We start from the raw sequence: 12,078 nt of genomic DNA, 5'->3' as shown, positions 1-12,078 counted from the left end.
CACTAAATATTTTATTAAGTTTACCGAAAGTAGATAAAATAATTCAACCACAATGCTACAAAAGCTTCCTTAATATTATTATGTTTACCGCAATAATTCTTGATTATTATGTCATTAATATACGAGTTCTATGCAATAGCTAGAAATTTAGCGGAACATTTAGCACAGTATAATGAGAGTGGGTAAATCCACATGATAAATAATCAACCTACTCTGGTACTAATTTACGGGTGGTAGACATTTTGTAATGATTCAAACGAATCACCGACATTATTCAAGGTTCATAATTATTATTTTGGGGAGATTTAACAATCGAAAAGTAAAAAGGAGCTAGCTATATTTATGATCTTAATTTATGTAAGTTCTCAACAAGAGAAATTATTTAAAACTTCTCTTTGCGGTTTTCAAACCTAGATTGAAGATTACAAACAGAAAATTCTATACAGCGCTGGCTGAATTCAAATCAAATTACTTTTGTTTGCTCCACATCATGTTGAAATTATGAACAACGTGAAAGGGGACTGTATTTTTAAAAGGCGGATGTGAGTTATATTCCCCTTCATATACTACGTTTAGAGACTTTTAATTTTAATAGCGGCGTAAATATTTTAGACTGACTTAATGCGTTTTTATTACACATTTAAAATGCAGATGAAGGCTTTTACTTATATACATATATACCTATATATAAAACATACATAATGAATTTCCCTCCATTTAGTTCAAGAGTGCAAAAGGCAATTTACTTCAAGAAGAATTCTCGTATAAGGTTAATTCTTTATTTATTAATCTGAGGTTAACATTGTGGAATTATTTTATTCATTAATAAATTATTTGTTCAAAAAACTTAAATTCTAATAATAATTTAAAAAATAATATATTTTTTCAAAATTCTTCACCATTGCTTTCCGTTTGTCTTTTATTTTTAAACTCCCTCCTCTTGGCTAACCCCCCCTCCCCTTAACTTACTACTCACCTTATTAATGGAACAGTTAATTATTTATTATGTACTAGTTTACATTTAGACCTAAAGATCGTAGCTTACCTTCCGAAACTAGTTGTCTTAAATAAACTCAAGTGGTGAAAAAACAAGTGTTTTCTTTAATAATTGTGGAATAACATGATGATTTAAATAAAAAAAATAAAAGACTTTTACAACCACTTTATTGAGTAATACTTTAATTTCTACTAAACACGATTAGTTTCGAGAACTACTGATGATCTTAACACGTGAAAATGCAAACTGTATTTTCTCCCGTTGATGAAAATATGCGTAGTTTTCAAAACTGGTAGTGTTTACATTAATAAACTCGAAAAGTGGTCTTATAAAATATTTCATTTTTTTCATTTAAATGATAATTCTTAATTGAAGTTTAAAGATTGATTTTTAATATAATTAAAACATGTTACATCACATTCATTTGAAACGAAAAAAGTTGAAATGTACGCTGTATATTTCTTCATAGTTAATTACAATAAGGCAAGAAGATCATTCCTGGGTTATGTTAAACAAATTTAACCAATAATGGAAAATCCCTTTTTTATCTCCTTGGAATTCGAATCTGTGACCTCCAGGATTATAGCTAAATGCACAAACCATAACATTACTGAGGCAAACCATCAGGCCATAGATCATGGGTGGTCAAAGCGTAAACCGCGGTCGACTGGTAACTGTTCCTAGTCGCATGCTTGTCCGATATGTACATACAATATGAAAAGGTTGCCGAAATACGCATTATCATGTTTTCATCGCGTACGTATAAGATAAAAATAAAATTATGGTATTTTTTTGACATCCTTACAAGGACGAAGAATATAAAAATCTAGGTATTTACAGGGCTAACGACCCGTCATAGGTTGGTTTAAGTGATCACTTAATACACGTGTAAAATTCACGATTCTACCCATAATTTAAAACAACACTATTTTTTTAGAATGGTGAATGTTACACGTAGAGAATATGGAAGTATGGGTATTTAAAGGCTTATGACCTGTCAATGGTTGGTTTAGGTGATCATTTTATACAAGTGTAGCTTTCACCACTCTGCCAATGACGTGTGCTACTTTGTCGTCGACATCTACGTTTGAAATATGTATAAATATATATAAATATATATATTTATATATATATATATATATATATATATATATATATATATATATATATATTATATATATATATATATATATATAAATATATATATATATATATATATATATATATATATATATATATATATATATATATATATTTATATATATATACATATATATATATATATATATATATATATATATATATATATATATATATATATATATATATATATATATTTATATATATATATATATATATATATATATATATATATATATATATATATATATAATATATATATATATATATATATATATATATATATATATATGTATATATATATATATATATATATATATATATATATATATATATATATATATATATATATATATATATGTTTATATATATATATATATATATATATATATATATATATATATATATATATATATATATATATATATATATATATATATATATATATATATATATATGTGCGTATGTAAATTTGCTTACTTTTGTAAAATAGTGTATTATTGCATTTAACTATTATAAACAAAGCCATATGATTACAGAAATCATCATTTGATGTTTTGTACTCTGATTCAAAATCTGATCGCTACTTTGTACATATTGGTATATATGTATACCATACGCATATAAATAACAGTGAAATTAAGTTTGCTTAATAAATATTAATTTCGAACCGTTATATACATTAATCTACATAATTGTGCCATTCAATCAAAATTTCTGTCAATATGTTCCCGCATCTTGTACGATGATTACCATTATAGACATTATTTGATCAGATAGTGCTCTGCGAAGGCAAGGCTGATTAATATTACCATATATCATTACGTACAATATACTGACAATATGAGTTACTAAATCAATGATGATGAATAAATGATTATAATCAAAGCAGTGATTAAATTTATAACTTCAACGCTTTGAGTGTGTCCGAATACTTGCTCACAAATCTGGATTATCTCAAATTATAGGAATTATTTTTAAAATAATTTTTTGACATCCAAACATAGAATTATTTATATACATTTATTTAAATCAAAAATTTATACATATTTACAACTTTTTTTTTGCAGAGACCCACCAAGCCATCTTGTGTGTCTTGTCGGTGGAGTTCTTTTTTAATATTTTTTTTTTGTTTTTAACGATTTTAACCACAAAAGACACAAAAAAGAGAAAAAATTAAGAATATAAACATTTTACAATTTTCATAAAATTAACTCTTGATCACCCATTCCTTTATTTTGCCTTTGCTCCATATTTTATTTTAACCTCTAACATCCGTCGACAACAAATTAAAAATGTTCGGAACGATATATTGCAGTGATATAGATAAAAGAGAATATGGAAGACAGGGTATTTACGTTTAATATATGTTTACGTTGTACGTGTAAAATTCACCAATTCTACTTATGATTGACAACCACATTACTCCAATTCTTGGAATTTCCATATATATGTATATGATCCAATTTTTTAAACATTGTGCTTGAAACACTAGAATTTTGCTAGAGACATCGATTGACAACCACACTGCTTTAATTTTTGGAACTTCTAGATATTTTGATTAAACACAGTGTTTGAATTCACTAGAATTTCACTTGAAGTCGTAAGACCCATAAATGCCCAGACTTCCATATTTTTTTGCATCCATGCTGAGATGTCAAAACATATTTTTTTGTTTATTTTTATTTTATTGTATCGTTTTTAACTTTTGTTAAATTGTTTTTAACTTATTTACAGCTCTTGTTTATGAAGAATACAAATTAATTATGAAAATCTCATTAAACTTGAAGAAAAGCGAGGAAGATTAAATGGGCTTTGAAATTAATAAACGTAAATAAAAGGGAATCGTTTGATAATATTATTCAATGGTTTTGATCAATAGATTCATCATCTTATTCCCTTCATCCACTTTTAATGGTCTGTGGAATTAATATAAAGTTATCTGAATGAAAAAATGGATTTTAAGAGAAGAACTTCAGCTTTTCGCTTTATTTTTACATACACACGGTCTGACATTTGTACTAAAATAAAAATTTGAAAGAGAGAAAAAAGGCAGATGAATCATAATGGGAATATTTTTGTATTTTTTATAGTTAAATTTAGTTGTTAATTTAAAGACTTACCCATAATATCCAAAACTTAATTTTAAGTCCACTTTTAAAAATACCATATTCTCATTTTGATTCATTTGTCTTCTTTCTCTCTTTCAAAAATTAATTTTGGACAAATGTCAAACCGTAATAATTTTATTTTAATGAACTGCTGAAGGAATGATTATTCCAAAACCGGTAGTAACGAATTAGTGTTTATTAAAGTGGTATTACACAAAGTGAACGATGAATGGTAAGGAGTGTGTTATACTACATTACATAAATAAGAGATTTTGAAAATTAAAAAAGCATTTAATACGAATTTTGAACATTATAAATAACCGAGTAAATTTAAATTAAAACCCTATTTAAAATATTTTCCCTATTCAAAGAAATAATAATAATACAAATTCCACGCCTCCAACCCCTATTACTTCATTCATTCATTTCATTCAAACCTTTATCCGCATCCCAATGGTGCATAGGGCACTGCATAATATAAATGTAGTGTTATCTTGATCGTTAACACATGAAGGAAAGGTGATCAGCCCTCCGCTTCCGGTACCAGACCAAGGTAATATTGAATAAGAGTGAATAGTGAAAAAATCACTTTTGCATATTTATTTGACCCCCCCTGGGAATCGAACCCGGGACCGCAGTACGGTAGCCGTACTGCTTTTACTTCATACCCCACTTAATAACCTACTCACCTTACTACGAATATTCACCTATTTTATGTTTTGTACATATCCATCCCTGAAGATCACAAGGTGCTTGTCGAAACCGTTTGGAAAAAAGTACAAAAAAAAATAGTTTTGAATAAGGTTGTAGTTTTATTTAAATTGTGTCAAGTTAATTATTTCCATCCCAAATGCTTTGAAATATTTCATTTAGTAATAAACGTAGGTACGATTATAAAGATTACTTGTAATACGACATAATTATTATTTCTATATGCTCCAAATAGAATTTTGATCATAGTACTAATTAATAGACTTGGGGACACTATGTACCACACTTAATAACCTACTCACATTGCTACGAATATTTATCTATATCCCTGAAGATGATGAGGTGCTTATTAAAACCGTTTGAAAAAAAGTGCCAAAAATAAAAATAGTTATAAACAATTTTTAAGTTTTATTTAAATTGTGTCAGGTTAATTATTTCCATCCCAAATGCTTTGAAATATTTCATTTTGTAATAAACGTAGGTACGACTATAAAGATTACTTGTAATACGACATAATTATTATTTCTACATGATCCAAATAGAATTTTGATTATAGTAGGTACTAATTAATAGACTCGGGGACACTATGTACTACAAGTCCTCGACAATTTCGGGCTTACATTCAATTATGGAGTCGTGAATAAATAATAACAGGAAACGTTTCCACATCAGTTTACGGAAGTCAGATGGTCAAGTATTTAATCAACACGGAATATGGTAAATTTCCACTGTTAAGTAGTAAATATGGATAATAATTTCATCTTATCAATGTGCCATTATGTAATTTGTCATCAATAGTAATCAATCCGACATTAGGTACAAACGAGCGCGGTGAGCTCAAATGTTTTTTAACACAAAATGTACCTATGGTTTTGAAAAACGAAAATGTTGGTTTGTTCAAAATCATACTTCTTCTAAAGTAATTCACCGATTGATTTACAATTTTTATATAACGTTGCGTTCGAAAACGGGTGTGTTTTTATCTATATTTAAATAAAATATAAATTCTTGGTTTGTTCAAAATCTTAAATTTTATGTTATTTACTTTTGAACTTTGACAACAACGTTTCATTTGAATATGCGCATGTTTCTATCTATGTATAAAAAATTCATTTATTCAAAATCTTAAATATTTTAAAGCTATTCACCGATTGATTTGAATACGCGCGTGTTTTAAGAATGGGAAGAAAAAACACGTTTTCTTAAAACACAGTTCTTTTGCCTATAATGGCAGCGCCATCTATTTAACATAAAAGTAACACTAGCAAAAATTAATATTTGTCATAGCGTGCTTCTTGACGTCTGCCAAAATCTTGTATATCAAAATATTTTGTAGAAAAAAATCCGTGAACAACATATTTGAAATGTGTTCTATCTCTTCTTTCATTTCAGTTTAACTAGACTGAGCCACAGAAATGCGTGACCGGGTACAGCTAGTTTATAACATTTTGGGTGATTCATAATTTTTGTAATACTTCACAGCAGAATCCTTGAAAATGGGTCATAGTGTTCAAGGATATTTGAGATTGAAAACAATTTCTTGTGTAGGTACGAAGATTCAATTTGTGGTCAGAGATTTCAAACTATCAAACATTATTAAACAGAAGCCTCTTTTAGATTCATGTCATCATAGATTTCTCAAGCTTGACACAAAGAGAAAGAGAGAGGGATAAATTCCTTTCCACAAAGTGTTTAGGTGAGTAAGAATTGAAAATCGTAACTTTGGCGATTGTCATTCAACCTTTGATTTGGTCGGGGTTGGAGTAGCGTCTCGTGTAGTTCCATTGTGCGATGGACAGGGCGGGCGAGGCTGTTGTTAACCTTTCCCTAACGGTGCTTAAAATTGTATTTTGTACACCATATGAAAATGTCGCTTAAAAACGGGAAAAATGTGAATATTCTTAAACGTTGCTTTTATTGACCATGGCCAAAGTTAAAATGTAACAATTTGGAATATTAGCTCTAGTAACTTTCTGAAAACGAGAAAAAAATACATTGCAAGTAGCCGCAATAGCTAGCGTAGCGTCACGACCGCCACGTAAGATGATCTGCGCACTACTGGCGCAGTAAACACGTTACGAGATGCGCGTATAGGTACAAAAAGCACGCTACACACAGAAACTTTTGTGTATTGGTGATTTTACCCCCGATTATTTTACAAATTATTTATTTCCGTCACTGCAAATAAATAACTTTAAATTATAATACTTTTGTGTAATACACGATTATATTAAGAAGGAATACAAAAATTTGGAGCCTGTATCTTTACTATTTTTATTTAGATATTCTCGTTTGAAAAGTCGAGTTGTAGTAAATTCATATCACCGGGAGAGGAAGGTTAATGCTTAAGAATGCTAGACAATTTGGTTTGGAAGATAGAATCCTCGCAGGCACTTTGTGAGGAATTCTACGCTTGATTGATGAGCCCTCATCCAAGTTTGTCGTGACATTGGCGGACACCCTGAAATTAATGAGCCTCTTCCAGTCAACCTGAAATGTTAGCACTTATTTACTTCGCAATTTGTTTTGTTGTTTGGTAAAAGGCGGCGAACAATAGTTTTAACGATTAAATTTATATGGCGTTCGTAACAAACTTGAGCGAATTTACTCACGATTCGAGCATTGAACAGGTTAAAAGCAGATTACTTTCGTAAGTTATCGAAATCTATAAACCATTTGCGAAATTATGTATGATTCAATGAAAAGGCTATAAGAATTTTTTTACTGCAGTAATAAAACTGTAAGATGGATCTATAATGCACCTAATGGTTTGGTGCGAAACCAATAAAGCTTAGTGCTAAAACAAAAGCTAAAGTCTAAAGACTTTGTGTTTTTATTCGATCAAGACTAAAATGGGACCACTCCACTAGACATAGGTCAATGAATTAAAAAACCGAATTAAGTGACAGGTGTTATAAAATTCGTTATAACTTTTTTGCGCAATGGCAGTGCCAACTGAACTTAACAGCAACAAATGTGATACTTTTTATTGTTCATGGCGGACAGCGTATTTCTTGACAAGTTCGGTCTCTTAGCATTTCCATTGTTTTCAATTACATTGTTGTTTCATAGATTGTTAATATTTGCATTGTTTCACAAGCATTATAAAATTAAACTCATAAGATATATTTGGATTTTTTTCTTACTTATCCATTTAATCAGGCTGAGCCATAGCAACGCGTGGCTGAGATAGTTTTTCATTATTTTTTTAAATATAATATTGTTTTGTACCACTAGAAAATCGAACCCAGGAACTCATGCACGGCAGCTAATCGCATTTAGCTTATAATTAAAAAAATATCAGAATTAAATTTATTTACTAGACATTTCTACTTACAACATATCTTATACTTAAAATGTGCTTCTTCAAATTAGAGAAAAAGCTTATATCATAAGCTCACTAAGAAAAATTGGTTGCGTATAACATATTTATAACTCCTAATATATTTGTCAATTTGACGTTAAAAACTTAAATTGGAAAAAAAACTCAATTCGTAGACTGACTTCATAAAAAAATGAACTTAATTTAAAAGTTACATGTCTGGGTCTCCTTCAAAGTAGTCACTTCTCCGACCCACACACTTATCCTGGAATGCTTCTTATGTGTTGTCCTTCAGCGCCTTCATCGCAATTGCCTTAATTTTGAAAATCGTCTCAAATCTTTTTCCTTTCAAGGGTCTTTTGAGTTTGGTGAACAAGAATAAGTTAAAGATCAGGTGAGTAGGGTGGGTGGGGAAGATCAGCGATCTAGTGTTTGGCCAAAAACACACGAGTTCTGAAACCTGAGTGTTAAGAAGCTGATAAAACAACAACGCTCACGACAACATTTCAGCCTTGATATACCATAAACGGATAAGAAGTAACGAATATCATCCCAATCTAGTAACCAAAAAATTAACAGCTACCTATTAGTCACTTCTCTACACTCTACGTATAATTTACGCGTTAATTTTGAACGTGCGGGTAATGTTGAATAAAGTAAAAAAATGCTACTTGAATTGTAAGCTCTTAGAGAGTTCAAATAATTCATCATTTCTTTTTTCTAGATTCTACAATCGCATTAACCGGATTTCCCACAATTATGCAGGGTCCAATACGGCCGGTCGTATTTATCGTATTTATCATCACCCGGAAATAACCCGGAGCCGCTTCGTGGGTTCTGGTCGCCTGGTAGCCTCACTCAGCACTCATGTCGGGATGGGAGCAATAACAATAAAACAAATCAAATGGAATATTGTTCCTTCCCTTGCAAGGGTCGTTAACGTACGCGCGTCTTGAAAAATCTTGTTGGATGCGCTCGTATGGAATATTTTCATATTCTCAATATTATTAATATTTAAAGCATTTAGTTTGTTATTCATTTTTACTTATTTTTTTTCAAAAACGTTAGTAATATTAATATATAACCACTCACCGAGATTTTTATGCTTATCGGTTTCGAGACGTACCCGTTTCTTCGTCAGGACAATCACTATCACAGCATGCAAACAATACTACCCTTCCTTCACTACTATAGCACTATTTAAACTCTTAAAACTACACAAAATGTTTAACGCATGCAATTTTCGGTCGATCCAAAGACCAACATGCATTAAGGGTTGCAGCACAAACATGCGTTAAGAGCCGAGGTCAAAAATGCACCAGGATTAAAAATTAGTATTCAACCAGCTTACGTATATACTCGTAGGTTGAAAGGAGTGGGCGGGGTTTGAATTGGATATTGACAAATCTTGCTTAACCTATGTTGATTCAAATAATGGAATATAAGTAAAATTTTCTCTCTATTTAAAAAGGAAAAAACTTTCCAGCTTTTATTATAGAAATCTCATTTGTGTTATTTTATTTTTTAATATTTCAGTTTAAATGTTAATTATATATTATTTTACAATATTTTATCCCGAAACAAGTTGACGTACACTTTGAAATGTCATGAACACAAAGTACTTATCACCTCCAAATTATTGTTTTATGCAGGATAAATCAGAAAAGAAAAATGTATTTCAAATAAAGGTTTATCTAAAAATATGTTTTTAATTAATTTTTATTTTGAGTTCTCTCTTGCAATGCTCCACTGGATTCACGTTTAGATTTGAAATTTGATGTTTGAACAAAAAATGTTTGCATATAAATAAAATAAGAATTCCTTCTTCTTAAGAAAACGTTTTTCTTCCCCCACTTGATAGTTTTTTCATACGAGATTCCATAAAAAAAATTGATTGATGTTAGTAATTAAATATTTTTTTCAGAGACAGGGACAGATTTTAATCGCCGTCTGACTGAGTGCGTAAATTTTCGGTAAAACAGTTTTCTGATGCGTGAATTGCGAGGAGACCAAACGTGAAATCGTCCTTAATTTAAGAACACTTCGTGAAAGGTCAAGGTTCCCGAAAAACTTTCATAAAGAAAATAATATGAGGGTAGGTAGGTACTCGGTATCCCCCGTGATACGAAATTCGGCCGGCATGATATAATCCAAGTTAGAGTGATAAATTGAAAGCAGACGCCGAAAAAACAAAAAGTCGGGCCACTTATGTCGGTGCGGTAGGGCTTTTAAAAAAGGGTTTATAATTTAAATAGAAAACACAGGACTGTTTTACTTGCTGCGTAAATAAAAAGGGAAAAAGTGCCGGACCGTTTCTAACGACCGCAGTAATAATTTATAGTCAGCACATAAGTTGGGGCTAATGGGGTACAGGAAGGTGTCTTGTAAACCTATTACATTGTAGTTAGCCAGGGGGTGGGTCGGGTGGCGCTTCCTCCTATTATCGCGAGAGGGTGCCTTCATATAATAATTCATTACCGGAATATTAAAAGGGGAAGTCTTATCTATTCGGTCGTTACGGATAACCGTAATAGTAAAGCCCACGTGGAATACTACCATTGACTCAGAAATAATATTTTCACCATTTGATACGGACAAATATATAGCATATAGGTTTCTTAAACATATTACTATTATGTAGGCATTATAAAAAGCCAGAGAAATACTTTATATTAAAGTTGTGAGCGTTAAAATATATCATTTTGCTTGGAAAAAGTAAAATTTATAACCCTGTATCATTTATCATTCGTTGAAAATACAACTTATCTATTTTTACCCTAAAATGGTGCGCTTAAAACGATTTTAAAATGGCCTGTATGTTCTCTTTTCACTTTTCTAAATTCCATACTTCAGTGCGATACGTTACGCGTTTGGGTTTTTTGCATTATAATTACCGAGATTTTTTCCAAATTTATTTACAGCTAAAATTTTGTAAGGAAATAGATTTTTTATATAAGTTAAAAAAACGTTAAAAATTTTTGTTCAGGACATTTAAAAAAATAACTCATAATATTTTTTAAACTTTATATACATAAATAAGTAAAAAGAAAAGCACATTTTCCATGTCATAATTATCAAGCTCTTTTCTTTTACAATCAAGGGTACCCTGCAATTTATTCGATATGATGTACTGTAGATTGATCAAATATCTAATATTTGAAAAAAAATCAGAAAAAGAAAGTTGTTTGCAACATGCTTGTAAAAGTCTTCTCGGTTATTATGCTACGTATTTTTAGACCATATTGTCTAGATTTCAGAACATATTGTAGGGTTTATCGTCTGTAGTGATGTGTATAACATAACCCATTCTAGAGATGATATTTTAGATAAAAATTTCAAAAGAAAATTGAGACTTGAAAACATTTTAAATGTAGGTCTAAATGAATAGACCATAAAGGAAATCATGACTAGGTAAGAAGCGATCATTGAAAGCTGTCCCACCGCATTCCCAGTTCTGATACAGAAACACCTAGGCTTCCTGACAGACCTTCTCTTGCAAGCCATTTTTTAAAAACTAAGTCTATTAATAATGTGAAAATATGAATGAAGCGATCACAAAAGTTTTATTTTACAAACCTGTGGTAGAATTAACGTGGAAGAGCCCGTTGGGATCTCCGGAGAGGATTCGGTAGGAGATACGCGAAGAGCTGTCGCAGTCATGAGCCGCTAGCTGCAGGACTGTGCGACCACCAGGTGAATTCTCCGGAACGTTACCACGGTACATGCTGTCTACTGTCAGGGGTACGCAGTCATTCTCGTCTTCCACGACGATGTACACCTGTAAAAAAAAACGTTGT

The 12,078-nt window shown here is 30.6% G+C and overlaps 1 pseudogene across 1 annotated transcript in view; it reads right to left on the bottom strand.

The window, feature by feature from the left end:
- Positions 1 to 12,078, bottom strand: part of LOC148303420 (fat-like cadherin-related tumor suppressor homolog) — a 253,885-nt pseudogene that overhangs the window by 35,947 nt on the left and 205,860 nt on the right. The window contains exon 5 of the transcript XR_015838491.1: positions 11,858 to 12,059. The product of XR_015838491.1 is annotated as a fat-like cadherin-related tumor suppressor homolog (transcript). The remainder of the gene's footprint in view (positions 1 to 11,857; positions 12,060 to 12,078) is intronic.

Source organism: Brachycentrus maculatus, unplaced genomic scaffold (assembly GCF_059751285.1).
Source record: "Brachycentrus maculatus isolate JH-2025_06_01 unplaced genomic scaffold, ASM5975128v1 h1tg000369l, whole genome shotgun sequence".
NCBI lineage: Eukaryota > Metazoa > Arthropoda > Insecta > Trichoptera > Brachycentridae > Brachycentrus > Brachycentrus maculatus.
The sequence above is the reverse complement of the archived record's forward strand: the minus strand, read 5'-3'. Positions and strand labels throughout refer to the sequence as shown.